Source organism: Mastigoproctus giganteus, chromosome 4 (genome assembly GCF_048544385.1).
Source record: "Mastigoproctus giganteus isolate SK-2022 chromosome 4, ASM4854438v1, whole genome shotgun sequence".
Taxonomy (NCBI): Eukaryota; Metazoa; Arthropoda; class Arachnida; order Uropygi; family Thelyphonidae; genus Mastigoproctus; species Mastigoproctus giganteus.
In genome coordinates this window covers 128,920,573-128,933,829 of record NC_143578.1, presented here as the reverse complement: position 1 = coordinate 128,933,829, position 13,257 = coordinate 128,920,573, and the positions used below count along the sequence as shown (strand labels likewise).

General features: G+C 38.0%; 1 protein-coding gene across 3 annotated transcripts in view; it reads left to right on the top strand.

Annotated features, from left to right (window-relative positions):
* Positions 1 to 13,257, top strand: part of LOC150087056 (uncharacterized) — a 599,010-nt gene that overhangs the window by 465,631 nt on the left and 120,122 nt on the right. The window lies entirely within an intron of this gene.

Genomic DNA, 13,257 nt, shown 5'->3' with positions numbered 1-13,257 from the left:
AAAGATGAATATGGCTAAAACAAAAGTAATGATGAACAAGTATGCCACAGAAAGGGAAATAATGATTGAAGTAGCAGTAATTGAAAAGGTGGAGTCATATACTTATCTGGGACAAGTTATTAGCTGTAATAATGATAAATGGCTTGAAGTCAAGAGAAGAATAAATTTTGGATGGATAGCATTCAGGAAATATAGTCACATACTGAAGAGCAATATCCCAGTTTGTCTGAAACGTAAAATAATGAACCAATGTATACTCCCCACCATGACTTATGGAAGTGAAACTTGGGCACTCACCAAAAGAATGGAAGAGAAGCTAAGAACTACACAGCGAAGAATGGAACGAATTATATTGGGAATCAGACTGTTAGATAAGAAGAGAAACACATGGATTAGGCAGCAAACTCAAGTAAAGGACATTCTTATCAAAACTAAAGAACTAAAATGGTCTTGGGCAGGACACATAGCTCGAAGACATGATGACAGATGGACTAAGAAAATAACAGAATGGTACCCAAGAGGAGCTAGAAGAAAACCTGGAAGACAAAGGCGGAGATGGATAGATGAAATTCATGAGTCTTTGAGTAGTAAATGGATGGCCAGTGCTCAAAACAGAAGGAACTGGAAAGTTGCTGGAGAGGCCTTCATCCTGCAGTGGATTGAAAATGGCTGATGATGATGATGACTACTCAATATATTGCCTATAATCAACTGTTTAAACTATTTGAACTGCAAACAGCATTAAATAGATCACTAAACAGTGCAGCTGGACCTGATGGAATATATTATGTAATGCTGAAACATATAAACAGTATGGCCTTGAATTTACTATTAATGTTCTATAATCGAATTTTTCTTGAAGGTACATACCCATCTTCCCGCATCATTTTAGCCTTTCCTAAACCAGGAAAAGATCACTCACTTCCAGAAAATTACCAACCTATCTCTCTAACCAGCTGCTTAAGTAAAATCCTAGAAAGAATGATACACAGATGGCTTACCTAGGTTCTTGAAACTAAAGTACTGATGAATAACAATCAGTTTGGATTCCGAGAAAACAGATCCACTTTGGAGCTAATGGTGAAAGCCGAGACTAACATCCATAATGTAAGTCTCAATATAGAAAAAGCTTTCAACACTACCTGGAGGTATGGCATATCGAGAGAACTTCATTCCATAGAATTGCAAGGGCACTTACCAGAATTCATTAGAAATTTTCTTCAACACAGAACCTTTCAGGTCTGCTATCAATCTGTACTTTCTCAGTCCTACACTCAAGAAGGTGTCCCACAAGGATCATTATCGAGCTCTACCTTTTTTCACTTAGACTGAACATCCTATAACACACAACATCCCGATACTGTAGAACTATATATGTATACTGTCGATCATACTATATCTTGCCATTCACAAAATATTCATTCCAATGAAAGACAGCTGCAACTTTCCATAAATAAGTTGGAGACATGGGCACTGCAGAATGGATATCATTTATCAGAACAAAAAATAATTGCAGTTCACTTCAGCAAAAAACATAAGCTACACCCAGAACCGGAACTCAGATTAAAAAACCATTTGATCCATCTCACCAGTAATCTTCGTTTCCTAGGCTTAATATTGGACACCAAACTTAACTTTGTTTCACATATCACATACCGCCGAACTGTTTGTCTAAAGAAACTTAATATACTTAAGTCCATTTCTGCTATAACATGGGGAGGTGATAGATACACTATTACATTTGTACCTGATAATAGCCGGTCTCTAAACGAGACCTGCTATTATCAGGTCTCGTTTAGACTACGGTGCTATTGTATATGATTCAGCTAGGAAAAGTGCATTAATCAGACTTAATACCATCCAACACAGTGCCCTTCGTACGGCTCTGAACGCATTTAGAACATTCCCTGTTCAGAGTCTGTATGTCGAGGCACATAAACATCCTCTTCACCTTAGAAGGAAAATGCTGCTGCTAAATTATGCAGCTAAAATTCAAAGCCTTCCAGTCCATCCTGTCCAACCGCTGCTTTCCAACCCTGAATGGACAGTATTCTATAACAGTAAACCTACTAAAAATAGACCAACTGGCATTAGACTAAAAGATTTGCTTCACACCTGGAATATTGATTTTGATAACATACTTCAAGAGAGTGGTGTTCCTGATCTACCCTGGTCCGTAAATCTCCCTCACTGTGATACCCACTTTCAGAAATGGGGAAAGAAATCCTTAGCAGATGAAAATATCAAACAATTACATAAAGAACATGCCCTCAATAATATATAAAGTGCCAAATATATACAGATGGCTCAAAAACAGTTCTGCCCTTGGTGCTGCAGCTGTCTTTCTTTCTTTTACAGCCTCCATATCACTACCATTTGAATGTAGCAGTTATACTGCAGAATTATATGTAATCAAACTGAATATTAACAGAATATTAACACTTTCCACAATGCTAGCAGTGTAATATACACTGATTCATTGAGTGTAGTGTCTGCTTTGGGCAATCGATTTTCAATATCACAACCAATCAAAAAACAAATCATTTGCTGTTTAAACCATCTATGAAATAGGAATCATTCAGTGAAATTCTGCTAGATTCCAGGGCATTCTTGGTATTATTTATTATTTTTTTTATTATATAGCTAATAATAATTGCACCAGCCAAAAAAAAAATTCCCGAGTTACCCTAAGAGAGAGAAAGAGAGTCAAAAGGAAATCACCGAGAAAGAAAAGAATGATGATATCCAGCTCCGGACCCTGGGGTCTTAGGCAATGAGAGAGCAGATCAGGCAGCCACAAAACCAAACAGTACAACATCAGCAAATTACGAAGTACCATATAGAAATTATTTGAAGCATATAAAAAAGTCTGTACATTTCAGTGGACAGAAATATGGAAATCACCAAGTAATAACAAATTGCTCCAAATCAAAGAAGAACCAGCATTATGGATTTCCAGCTTCAGACAAAATAGATAGGAAGAAGTTGTATTAGCAAGACTAAGGATAGGACATACGCACCTAACCCATATGTTTCTACTCATGGGGGAATGACCCACCTTGATGCACGCATTGTACACGTACACTACCACTTACGGTCAAGCATATACTTTTAGATTGTCCTCACTATTCCCATTTCAGAAGAAGTACTTTCCACTCTCAATCACACATGATTGGAAATAGTGCTAACCTAGATAAACTCTATACCTTTCTGAAGCAAATACATATACAGTCATACCTTGGTTAACGTTACCTCTGATAACGAAGCTTCGATATAACGAAGTCCGCAATTTCAAACCCCATTTAACATTAAAAAATATTCCAATTTAAGGCCACTGCCCAACAATCATCCAATTGGTGACTGACGGCAACTTGTTATATACTCCCGAGCTGCGTGTCTGTTATAACAGTTTTGCGCGTCATTCGCCTAATTTAGTTGTTGTTTACACTTCATAGGGTGTGTTTCCGTGTGGTGCATTGCAACAATCCGTATCTGTCAGTTTTCTTGGTATGCCAGATCGTGATTTTTAACTGTCCTCCATTTCCTTTACATGATTGATGTTGTTTCGGTGTAGCGCATTGCAATAATCGATGCAGGTTCTTTGATAGCATAACGTAGATTTTGTAAATTTTAATAGAAATATTTTTGTTTTAGTTAAAATGTCAGAATCAAAGAAAAGAAAAGCAATTTCTTTGGAAACTAAACTAAATATCGTACAACGTGTTGAAAGTGGTGAAAGAAAATCCGATGTGGCACATTCTTTAGGATTAGCGCAATCAACTTTAACAACCATACTAAGTCAATCAGAAAAAATAAAACAGTCTGCTCAGAATTGTACAGATGTTACAGCGGCAAAATTAACTCACTTAAGGAATCCAATTTTAGAAAAAATGGAGAAAATGTTAAGTTTGTCGATAGATGATATGTCACAACGTCATATGCCTTGAAGTCAAATGGTGATTCAAGAAAAAGCATTATTTTTGTTTAATCACCTGAAATCTAAACAAACTAAAGAAATTACAGAAACTTTTGGGGGCTTTTCATGGTTGGTTCGAGAAATTTAAAAAAAAGGGCTAGGATTCATAGTGTAAAATTAACAGGAGAAGCTGCAAGTGCAGATGTTGAAGCTGCAAATAAGTTTCCAGAAAAACTAAAAGGAAATAATTGAAAATTTTCCACCAAATTTGGTGTTCAATGTTAACGAAAGTGGTTTGTTCTGGAAACGGCTACCAACAAAAAGCTTCATTTCTATTGAAGAAAAATCAGCTGCTGGGTTCAAAGCAGCCAAAGACCATTTAATGTTACTCTTTGGATCAAATGCCTCTGGAGATTATAAATTAAAATTGTTATTAGTTTACCATTCAGAAAATCAGAGGGCATTAAAAGGTAACATAAAAATGAATTTACCTGTAATATGGAAAGAAAATAGAAAACGTGGGTTACCAAGGAGTTATTTACTGATTGGTTTGTTAACCACTTTTGTCCTGAAGTAAAACGGTATTGTCAAAAAAACAACTTTGAAGAAAAAGCTCTTTTGTTGTTAGACAATGCTCCAGGACATCCTACTGATCTTAACACGTTGCACACATGCATTCCTGTCAAAGTTGTGTTTCTTCCAGCAAACACAACTTTCCTGATTCAATCACTGGATCAGGGAGTAATAGCATCATTTAAAGCTTATTATCTGTGTTGAACACTAAGCAATTTAACTGAACTAGAGGATAAAGAGGAAACGACAGCTAAAACTTTTTAGAAAAACTACACCATTAAAAGTGCAATTGAAAACATTGATAGTTCTTGGAAAGAAGTTACTAAGAAATGCTTAAATGGAGTTTGGCGCAAAATATAGCCAGAAGTTGTACTAGAAGAAGAAAATAACATCCAAGATATTAGAAATGAAGTTATCCAGATGGCTCAATCAATAGGTTTCGAAAATGTCGATGAAGAGGATGTTAGAAATTTATTGAATTGCAGAAGGCGATGGTTTTTCAGTGGAAGATTTAGAAAACCTTGTTAGCAACGAAGACAGAGATAATGAAGACGAAGTTAAAGAAGTTCCTGCCAAAAAAGTGTTAACAACCAAAGATTTAAAAAGGTGCTTAAATGACATTGAAAACGTTTTAAATTTTTTTAGTGAAAATGATCCTGATTTAGGAAGAAGTGTTATTGTTAAGCGATCAGTGTTAAATGCAATAACTCCGTATAGGCAATTGTTAAATGAAAGAGAAAAAAAGCATAAACAATCAACTTTAGACTCATATTTTAAAGTGTGATTTCACTTTGTATGTAAGTTGACTGTTTATTTAATAAAACTTTTCTTTGTTCGAAAAAAAGCTTTTCATTTTCTTTACATAGGAATGTATCCCTATTCTGGCCATAGTATTTTTACCTCTGAAAACGAAGTTTTGCTTAACGAAGTAATTTCGTGGAACGCATCTTATTCGTTAATCGAGGTATGCCTGTATATGAATTCCTCTGATGCCAAAATGGAACAAATTATATTACTTTAGGATAATAATATAGGGCCTGGCACATTTTGGCCTCAGCTGCCCTTGTACACTTAAACACAAATACCAATACCAAAGATCTCTTCTCCTGGGGAGATTGCCAATACCTTAGGAACTGTGTTCTGTGAATTATCTGCCTCAGCCACATATCAACCGTCTTTTCAAATTAAAGATGGTTGATATAAAAAAAAAACCTATATATACTTCAAGAAACAGTGCTCCTGGCCTCACAATACAATCAACCACTCACAATATCTGAACTGCAGAATTATATACCTCAAGAAACAGCACTCCTAGCTCTGACGGAATATACTATATAATACTTCAAAATCTCAGTCAGAAATCACTATGGTCATTCCTAAATTTTCATTGCTAATATTCTGAGAACATATATTCCCCACTTCCTGACAACATTCTTATGTAATAACTATACCTAAACCTGGAAAATCATTCAATTCCTCACAACTATAGACAATTTCTGTAACCAGTTGCTTGAATAAGACTTTGGAAAAAATGGTTTACTATTGACTCATCTGTTATCTTGAATCCTGAAACAATCGGTAATAATCAGTTTGGCTTTCGAAAGAATAGATCTTCCCTAGACCTCATGACAAAAGCTGAATCAAACATAACAATTGCATTCATCAGGAATCACCATCTCATCATTATATATCTCAATATAGAGAAGGCTTTTGATACCACGTGGTGCTATGACATCCTAAGAGTATTATGGACATATGGACATTCTATTCATATTCTCATATGAATAGAATGTCCATTCTATTCATATGAGAGGCCATTTACCATATTTTATTCAAAGCTGCCTTTGACACAGATCTTTCCAAGTTAAGTACCGGCAGGTTTTATCTCAAACATATAGACAAGAAGAAGGAGTACCACGAGGCTCTGTTCTCAGTGCCATTTGCAATACGAATAAACAATATCACAAACAGCATTCCAAACACTGCTGACTCATATCTCTAGGTGAATTATCTTACCATATCCTGCCATTCCAAGAATATGAACTATATTGAGAGGCATCTACAAATATCCATAAATAACATTGAATTGTGAATGGCACAAAATGGATACAAACTGTAAAGCCACAAGTCTACACCAATACATTTCTGCACCAAGCACAGAATGCATCTTTAACCTGAGTTACACTTGGCCAATCATCCTCTACCAATTGAGAACAGTATTCGCCTCCTAGGGCTAATTTTTGGTAAGAAGTTCAACTTCCTGGAGCACATTAAATATCTATGCACCACTTGCATGAAGAAAATGAATATACTCCAGTACATCTTCCGGTGCAGATCATATACCCTACTCCTTATATAGGTCCTTAATTAGATCTCGGCTAAATTACAGAGCACCTGTTAATGGCTGAGCTAGGGAGAGCACCTGTTAATGGCTCAGCTAGGGAGAGCACCTTAGCCCATCTTGCGCCCATCCAACACTCTTTTCCAAGGATAACCCTAGGGGCATGCAGAACATCACCAGTTCAGAATCTTTATGTTACAGCTCAGAATCTAATAGAATGCTGGAACATTCAGCTTGATAATATCCTCAGAGAATCAAAAGATCCAGATCCCCCATGGACTACCTTCACACTTTCTTGTGATGAATACTTTGAGCAGTGGGGTAAAGATTCTATAGCAGATATTAACATCCAACAACTACATTTTGCTCATACACAAAAGTATTCCCACTTTACTAAGATCTATACCGATGGTTCAAAGTCTGAAAATCAAGTGGGTGCAGCTTGTTGTCTTTCCTAATGCAACTGTTTCGGTTTCACTTCCAGTTGAACGAGGCAGTCATATACTGCTGAGCTCCATGCCATTAAGCTTGCCCTGAGAAACATTTCACTTCTTTTGTTAGCTTTCAAAAGCACTTCCTCACCTAACAATCCTTTATTAAAGCTCATAAAACATGAGCTGATACATCTTCGTGAATATCAACAAACTGTTATCTTCCCTTGGATCCCAGGCTACAGTGGTATTCCAGGAAATGAATGTGCAGATGATGCTTAAAGGCATAGCCATCTGGCATAGCCTCAACAAATGATCTGGTCCCATATACTGATTATAGACACAATATACAAAAAACATGTATGGAACAATGGACTTCTGTGGAAAATGCAAACGAATAACAAGCTATTTTAACTAAAACCTGAACCACAAGAGTGGACTGCTAGCCTTTGTAAAAATCGAAAAGAAGTAATCTTAGCCAGAACCTGAATAGGTCACACTCACCTCGCACATTTCTATCTGCATACAGGAAATGATCCCTCACAGTGTATATGCACTGCTCACAACAATACACTTCTTTCAGTTTTGTTTCAGATCTGCAAGAACCTTTGTCTCTCAATAGCATCATAGGTAAAGAAGGAAATCTCTTTGAATTCTTTCTCTCTCTTTTTTTTTTTTTTTTTTATGTAAACCCCAAACATAAGAGGTATTAGAACCTATAGTACTTAGTACCATGCTTGGGTTGGAGGTTGAAAATGTGAAAGAAGGTATTTGTTGACATTGGACTTGAACTTCTGTAGACTGTAATTTTCAGGAAATACATATGAAGGAAGGTTGTTGCAGAAAATGGCAGTTGAATGAATAAACAAGAAAGATGAAAAGTTGGTTCTGTGAGTTTGAAGTTGGACAGTAAATGAATGTTGGCTGGCGGCGGCACGTGTTCGACTATTCTGAAAGAGAGAGCGGGAATTATAGAAGCCATTTCAGAAGAACAGTGCCCGTGGAAATATCTGTAGAAGAGGCATGCAGCAGAAACAGTATGTCTATGAGACAGCGAGCGGAGAGACACTGTTAGAGATGAATCATTAATTAACCTAACTGCCCTCTTCTGAACCGAATCAAAGAAGCCTGAGAGAGGTTTTGGGGGCACCACCCCAGATGTGGGAACAATATTCCATGGTAGGGCAGATTTGAGATTTGTACAGAGTGAACAGCTGTTTGGAAGAAAAGTAATGCCAAGAGCAAAAGAGAAAACCAAGTTTTTTAGATGCAGAGGAAGCAATATTTTTAATGTGCTTGCGCCAAAAGAGATTAGAAGTCTGGGTAATACCCAAAAGAGATATATCATTTTGTATAGAAATCGGAGTGTCACCAAAGATAAGCATAGGAGCAGAAGAATGCTTTTTGCGAGATATAAGACAAGACTGAGTTTTAGAAGGATTGAAATCAACTAAGTTGCCTTTGCCCCACTGGAGAATTACCTGGAGATTGGAATTTAAGGAATTGGTAGCAGATTTTCGAAAGGTTGAAGCTGATTGAGCAGGGCAAGGTTTCTCAAAATGGAAAGTGGAATACAATGTGCTATCATCAGCAAAACTATGGATAGGATTACCAGTCAATGGAAGGTCATTAATATACAAGAGGAAAAGAGTGGGGGAAAGAACTGAACCTTGAGGGGACACCAGCATTAGTGGAGAAGTTAGAAGACAGAGAGCCATCTACCATCACCCTCAGTGAGCGATTAGAGAGAAAATTAGATAACCAATTACAAAATACAGTTGGCAAACCATAAGATGGAAGCTTGTTTAGAAGACCTTTATGCCAAACACGATCAAAAGCCTTTGAGATGTCAAGAGCAACTGCTTCTGTTTCACCGAACTTTTCCATTGAATTAGTCCATGAATGGGTAACATAAGCCAGAATATCACGAGGGGATTGACAATGATGAAATCCATACTGCCGATCGTTGATCAGATGGAAGGTTTCTAGGTAGTTTAAGAGTTGGCGAATTTATTACTTTAGAAAGAGTAGAAGTAATTGCAATGGGACAATAATTGGATGGGAGGGAGTTGTCACCCTTTTTAGGAACTGGCTGGATATGAGTAAATTTCCAAGCAGAAGGAAAACCACCTTTGGAATAAGAAAGTGAAAAAAAGGCGGCAAAGAACAGGAGTAAGTTCAGGAGCACAGGTTTTCAGAACAAGTAGAGAAATACCATCGCGACCTGGAGCTTTCTTAGCATCAAGATTCATCAAAATCCTTCTGACATCCTTTTGACAGAAGACCACAGGAGGCATTGAATGGAGTGTGTTGGGAATGGTGGGATGTGTTTTACCAAGATCATTAATACACGAGTTGAAAGAAAAATGGGATGCTAGCAGGTCAGCTTTATCCTTGGTTGGACAAAGGTGGGAGCAGAGATGGGCAAAAGTTCCGGCCAATAGCTTTGGCAAGAGACCAGAATGCTCGGCTACTACTAAGGCAAGAAGCAAGTTTTCTACTCTTAGCCTGTTCAAACTGTAGTTTGAATTGATTAATAACTGCTTTACAATTGTTGCGAGCTTTGGTGTAGGCAGAAAATGGCACTGAAGAATTAGAAACAATCCAATTACGATATGCAATGTTCTTCTCTTCAACAGCCGTAGCACGTTTATTGTAAAACCAAGGTTTAGATAAAGGACGAGATTTTAAAGTGGAGTGTGGGATAAAGGATTCCATTCCTGCAAGAATAATTTCACTGACACGATCTGAGCAAACTTTGACATCAGAAGTTTTAAAACAGTAATCCGACCAAGGAAAAGAAGAAAATAAATCTCTCAGGTCATCCCATTTTGCATTCTTGTAATGCCAAACAGTACGAGGTTGGGAATAGCCATAAGGCTCCATTGGAGAACAGACAATCACCAAGTTGTGATCTGAGGTACCTAAAGGACCTCTCACTTCGACCGTATACTTAGAAGGGTTGTTTGTGAGAAAAAGATCAAGCATGTTGGCTGTATGGTTAGGATTGTTTGGTATTCTTGTAAGTAAATGAACAATCTGTGCAAGGTCATTAGTAATTGCAAAAGCCTCAGCATCTCTACCTGCTGGATCGGTGTGACTAGAAAACGGAAGCCAGCTCGAGTTGTGAACATTAAAATCACCAAGGAAAATTACCTCACTGTTAGGAACGTTGGACTGGAGAAAGTCAAGTTGCAAAGAGAGGAAGTCAAAGCTATAAGTGATTAGTGAAGTTGGGAGAACAGTAGAGACAACAGATGAATTTAACCCAATGAGATAGAGAGATTTTAAGCCAGAGAAGATCGAAAAGAGGAGATTCCAAATTACCAAGTCTCTGACAGGGAATATCAGAATGGACATATGCACAAGTACCACCTTTGAGGCAAAACGAATCATACAGCGAATAATTTGGGAATCTGAGATGAGCAGTATTTGAATCAACCGATAACTGAGATTCTGTCAGAAAAAGTACATGGGGTTTGGCAGACTGCAAGTAGAAATGGACATCGCTGAGATTAGAATTGAGACTACGTATATATGTGAAATGAATTAGGAAGTCCTTGGGACGTTTAGATCCTCTCGCAAATAAGCTTACTCTATTAGTTTGACAATTCATGGTGCATTCAATAGTAAGAAAAAGTGGGTGGTACATGCTGTATGAAGTAATGAAATTTTTGGATATGGAGTACACATGGTAAGAATATACCCAGATCCTTGACATAATGTGGCTTCGACAATGCCCCCCACATACACACTACTCGGACTCCCTCCAATCACTATCTGGCAGAGTAGAGGTAGCAAGATTATACACTAGCTGATCCGGAAACCTCCTAGAGAGTTACCAATAGGTTCGGTCCAGTGTACTAACTAGCGTCCGGACTGCGAACACTGTTTTAGAGCTGTACCCTTGAAATGTAAGGAAGGTTGGATCTCACCACGTTGTTCATCATAACCTCAAAAGTCATCAATCATACTGCACAGTGGAAGATATGGGGAAGGGTTGACCGAACTTAGCTCTGGAGACTAAACATGGGTTCCACCACTTCAAGCCTCCAATAAGCAAAGTGGTGGTATTGCACCGGTTGATGAGAGTCATCTACCACCTAGTACTGCCTGGTAACACAGAGGGTGGCATTCCTCCATGTGGTGTGGGCACCACACCTCGACCCCTGCTTACATTGGTTCACACCTGCGTGGTCACCCACCATGTGCTTGAGCATGGAGGTTATACCCAGGATTACTAACAGTAAACACCATCGTGAAGGTGCAAGCAGAGGATTTGGCTGTCACAGACCATCCGGACTTCGCCGAAATTGGGTCCACTTGACTTGAGTGTCACCTGAATATTTAAAACAAATTCAAATATATGACCATTTCTAATTGCTCCACAGGCAATTCTCATATGTAAAGTCAATTGATTTGAGAGAGACAATATGTCCTAAGTAGCCCTTGCACCAGAAACTACCACCCAGAAAAATGACAACTGTACTTTTTATCAGAATTTTAACATACAATGTGCATATAAGCACGCCACGTTTGTGTTATTTTTATTTGTTTATTTATTTTTTTTTTGTTTTGTTTTCAATGATGAAAAAAAAAAAAAAAAAACCATCTTTTAGGGGAAGTTCAGCAGTCAATTTTACAACTAGCTTTCGATTTAAAAATGCTAGCCATTTGGCAACCCTAATCAGCATGTGTTGTGGAAAATACTCAAGGCAAGAATGTTCTGCACATGGTCGTGATCTGTGTTTCAGATAATATTATAGGAGTGACACTACAGGAACATTTAGATGGTGATCATGGATCCTATGATGGATGATGACATGTGGGACCTTCATTATTAAAGGCTTGGGTTTTACTTTCAGAAAAGAACTGTGATTTATTTGATCCTGCATGGATTTTTAACTAGAAAGTCAGTGTGGAGAGGGCAAATACAGGTGAATTATTTAATAAATATTCTTTATTGTACAACTAGATAAAATGAACACTACTGTTGTACAAGCCCTTCACAGCCAGAAGGCTAACCCTTGGCCTTCTGGCTGCAAAGTTAAGAATGATATTATTCCATCGTGGAATAAACGTGAAGAGCAGCCGTCATAGTAGCTGGGAATGCATATGTAGCATTAGGAAGGGCATGTGATGCAAGAAAACCAAGCTTATATAGCGTCAGCCAAAAAAAAAAAAAAAAAAACCCCACCTCCCCCCCCTTCTCATTTCATCATCCACTTGCTCAAAATGTTTTTCTAGTTCTGCCTTGAATTTGTTTAAGCTATCAACTTCTACAACGACGGATGGAAGTTTGTTCCAGCAATCAACCACCCACTGGCTAAAGGAAAACTTCCAACTTCCGCACATCTATCCTACAACTGTCTTTGCTCAATTTGAATTTATGCCCTCTCAGGCAATTATTCTGAGCAAGAGCAATAAAACCTTGAATGGTTTGAGCATGCTCAAACCATTCGTTTTATACACCTCTATCAGATCACCTCGCTGGTGCCTAAGTTAAGCCTTTCTTCATAAGAGCAACCCTTTGTTCCATTCACTAACTAAGTTGCCCTTCTCTTTACTCATTCGAGCAGCTCTAAATCCTTCTTAAAATAAGGCCTCCAGACCTATATACAATACTAAAGGTGTAGCCTAACCATTGCGTTATACCAGGGGATAATCACCTCCTTATCTCTGCTAGAAAAATTCCTGTATATCATTGACAAGACACCATGAGCTACTCTTGCAGACCATCTGCACTGCTCAGAAAACATCATATCTGGCTGCACAATTACCCCAAGGTCCTTTCCACTCTCTAGCACTGCCAGTGTAGTACCACACAGTTGATACGTTACTCTGGGGTTACTGCTTCCCATATGCAGTACTTTACATTTTTTCAAACTTCAGTTTCCACCTCTCAGCCAACATGCTCAACTTTTCTCGATCCTGTTGCAGCAGTGTACTGTCATTAGTGTCATTAACAACCCTGCCGACCTTTGTATCATCTGCAA